General features: G+C 39.6%; 1 long non-coding RNA gene across 1 annotated transcript; it reads left to right on the top strand.

The window, feature by feature from the left end:
• Nucleotides 1-3,039: 3,039 nt before the first annotated feature.
• LOC141614890 (uncharacterized) lies at nt 3,040-3,774 on the top strand. Its single transcript, XR_012529445.1, has 2 exons — nt 3,040-3,106; nt 3,575-3,774. It is a non-coding gene; the product is annotated as an uncharacterized LOC141614890 (long non-coding RNA).
• The last annotated feature ends 286 nt before the right edge of the window (nt 3,775-4,060 follow it).

The raw sequence follows: 4,060 nt of genomic DNA on the forward strand, positions 1-4,060 counted from the left end.
GAAATGTCCACCGAGGTTATGTGATATAAAAGTAAGGAATCGTCGAGATGTATGATACTATCATGAGGATTTGAGTTTACAGTTATATAGAAGTTCCAGAACAACATGATTAGTTTTGAGTTTTGAGGAATTAAGGAAAGCAAGAAGTTGGTAGAATACCTGCATGATATGAGATTTTGGTGGAGAGTTAGATGACAATACAAATAAGATAGTATTGGGAATAATGTTGAGGTAATTTTGTTGATGGGTTTGTTGTTCGTTGTTTGGGATGTTAACCAAAGATAGGAAAGAAATCGTGATGTTTAGAGATGAGTGAAAAGGGTTCAATGTCCGGATAGTGGTAGTGTTATGGTTTTGACTAATGGTTAAGAGTGACGGTATGTTAGAGAGATGGTAATTCTAAAGAGGCTGATTTTGTAAAGACTGAATTGATAAGTATGGTTGTGAGGAAGTATAAGACATAGTCTTGGGAGGCGGTTTCTCATAGTGAGTGTTAGCTATATGGTTATGTATGGCAGAAGGTGTTGGGCATGCGAATGGAAGAATGTGATGAGGGGCATGCGAGTTAAGCTCGGGTGACAGGTAACCTTGGTTGAGTGGTAACTTACGTGATCAGGATTGATTGGTTGGATGTGATTATGGGTCTATGTTATATATAAATGTTTGTGTGAGGTTCTGACCTCACAAGAAGTGGTATGGTGTGATAATTATAAAGTTGTTATATGATTGTTTTGTAATTTATGTTGGGTACGGTATACTAATTGAATGATATCCAAAAGGGTAATAATTTGATTAATTTAACATGGCTAGTTATAATTTTGTGTGTATTAATAACACGCGTGTATTCCGTGAAATGGTAGAGATGATGTTCATGAGATGCTTATCTGTTTATCCATATCATATGTTGCGTGGTGAATTAATAAGTGGATTTGAGTAAGTTTTTCTTGTCTGAAAATTTATGCTGAGTCAGTGTTTATGGGAATTGTATGCAGTTGTGATGTCTATCGGTGTGGTTGTGATGCCTCGGGTGGTGATCCGGGCACGGTACATAGTGTTGTGATGCGGGTATTTTCGCACTACGGTGTGGCTGTTGGTGGCGGTGTTGTGATGCCGTCACCGGTTGTGGTGGAGTAGGCGGGATGATTATGATTCGAGTTTCGAAAGTACATACCAGTTATACATAGATTGTTGTTTTGTTTGATGTTGCTCCCTGCGAGTTTCAGTTTGTGCAGATAGACAGTTGTCTTGTTTATTGATGTTTTCTTTACCGAGTTAAGTTAAGAATGAGGTAGAGTATGATCCGAAATAGAGTTGAAAATGTTTTCGTTGTTGTCATGGTATAGTGATGTTCTATTGATGGGACACGGTTGTGAGAGGTTGTTACTGTAATTTTGATCCTGTTCTAGTTAAGGTTTGAGAGACATGGTAATGGCAAGTGAGTCGTAGAACATGTGTGGTAATGATCCGAAAGATGCAGGTGGTTCATAATCCTTTATTGAAGACAGTGAGTGTAGGGTGTTGGGGAATTAGTGCCATGTTGAGTTATGTATGAGTTTTGCGGTAATGGAATAAAGAACTTGAGGATCTAGTGTGAGTGTACGTAACAAGTGTGGATCGTGAGTTATGCTTTTGGCAATGAGAGTTTTATATAGTTTATATAGAGAGGTATGTCGTGTTGCGGTAATGTGGAAGAGTTGAAGTTTTGGGTTAAGCTAAAGATTTTGAGGTATAAGTTAGGTGGTTTGATGAGTGAATTAAAGTATGAGAATTGTTTAAGTAAGAGAGCCTTAGATATATGCATGGTGAGTGTTTGGTTTATAAACGGTTGTCTTGCACATGTGGTGGTAAAGAGGGTAATGAGATGTATCTAGGATTTAGTATTAGTGAGTTACGAGGACGTAACATTTATCTTAAGAGGAGTAGGATGTGATAAAAGAGATTTTGATGGGTGTGCATATGGTAATGTATTTGGAAGTTTGAGTCTTGATGTCGAATAAAAGGTTGATTCGTGTTGTGGTTAATTTTGTTAAAGGTCATGACCAGACTGGTAGTAGTTCGATGTTTAGGAGTGTGAGAATATTTGGATAGTGTTGTGAGTTGGATGATGATGGTTATGAGTTCGATAGTCTTGGCGGTTGAACGAGGATGTTTATGAGTGTGAGTAAACTTCGAGGACGAAGTTCCTTTTAAGGGTGGTAGAATGTAACATTCCGTTTGATGTCTATGAGTGTCTTGATTTTAGATTTGATAGTTGATGATATTATGGAGCTAGCAGCATTAGAGGATGGTAATTGATTATGTATGGAGTTGGTGTCGTGAGAAATATATATATGTGGTAGATACGATATAGTGATCATGTTGTGGAAGTAAACATAGTTGGTAGAGTGGGGGTTAAGAGTTCATGTTCTATGTTCGGTCGAGTTCTTGAGTCCTTAGCTAAGTTGTTGTGTCTTGGTCGAGTCAGTATGGTTGTTTTTATGTATGGGTTGAACTTCGGGGACGAAGTTCCTTTTAAGGAGGGAAGACTGTAATACTCCGTATTTATATGTCTTGGGGTACTCTATCGAGTAGCCCTTACTCTGTCAAGTAAGGGCAAGTTGCGAAATAAAATAGTTTCTGACCTGTTGGGTACTCGATCGAGTAGCTGGGGTACTCGATCGAGTAAGGGGGTACTCGATCGAGTACCGTGGGTACTCGATCGAGTGTCCGGTTTTACGGGGGAGTTTCCTCGGGTTTTGTTAATTACGCGATTAAGGTATTTAAACATATTCGTAATTGTTTTAAATCACTTTTTACAAAACCTAAAACTTGTTTAAGAGAGAAAGCAACTAGTCTTCTTCCTAATCGCGTTCTTGACAATTCCCGGAGTTCAGACGGTCAGTTCGTATCGTAGTTCGCGTCGTTGGAGTCCTTGCGTCGATGGTAAGCTTTTAATATAATTTATATAATGTTTTGTTAAGATTGATGAAACCCTAATTTAGGAATTGGGGGTTTTTATGAGTAGTATTTGAATGGTAGCATCTATGTGTTGTATGGTAGGAGGAGAATTCGTAGAGGAGCCGTTTTGATACAGCTGTAGATACCGTCTGCGTGTTGTGCTTTCCAGGTAGGATTTCCTACTCAGTATTAGTCCCATAATGGGATATTGGTGATGTGCTGTAGTTAGTTGTGTGATACGATGATTGTGATTGTGATTGTGATTGTGTTTGTGATTTGTTTCTATGGCTCTCGAGATGCGTTCTCGGCTGAGTGGGGTCACTTGCGGGAGTGATCTCACGCCCTAGTTTCGCCCTTCGTGGAACCCGCCACGAAAGGGGATGTGCACATTAATGGGCAGGGTTATCGCTCGTACGATGAGCGGGGCTTAGGTGGGAACGGCTGCGGTCCCCCACTGGCAGGGCTGGTCCAGTGGACAGTCAGTATTGAGATGATGGGAGTTGGTGTGTGTGTGTGTGTGTGACAGTTCAGCTGTCTGTGTATCTTGTTATTGTTATCTATATTGATTGTGTGATTAGTACTGACTCCGGTGTTGTTTTCTAAAACCTGCGGTGATCCATTCGGGGATGGTGAGCAGATATTGAGCAGGTATAGAGATGAGTACTGGGATAGCTGGGATGGCCACGACATGACGATAGAGTCTTCCGCTGTAGTTTAGCATTTATTTATATTTCAGTTGAGAACAGATAGTTTGGAATAATGTATTGTACTTTCAGTTTTGTTTCGAGGATTGTATTTATTCATTAAACTACTTATAATAAATGTTGTTTCTGTTTTGTCTATTTGATTATCATACCTCGGGCGACCGAGATGGTGATGTCTTCATACCTGAGTGGTCCTGGTAAGGCACTCGGAGTATGGGGGTGTTACAATGTATATCAAATAGACAATAAAGAAACGTACTTTATTAAATAAATTTAAAGTGACATATGTCCACACCAAAACTGTCAAATGAAAATACAACTGTTCCAAAAAGCCAAACCAACTACAGTAAATAAATGTTCAAGACACAGCGGAAGACTTCTAGACATCTCGTGGCGACTTAACCATCTATCCCATGCGC

Source organism: Silene latifolia, chromosome 11, assembly GCF_048544455.1.
Source record: "Silene latifolia isolate original U9 population chromosome 11, ASM4854445v1, whole genome shotgun sequence".
NCBI classification, from domain to species: Eukaryota; Viridiplantae; Streptophyta; class Magnoliopsida; order Caryophyllales; family Caryophyllaceae; genus Silene; species Silene latifolia.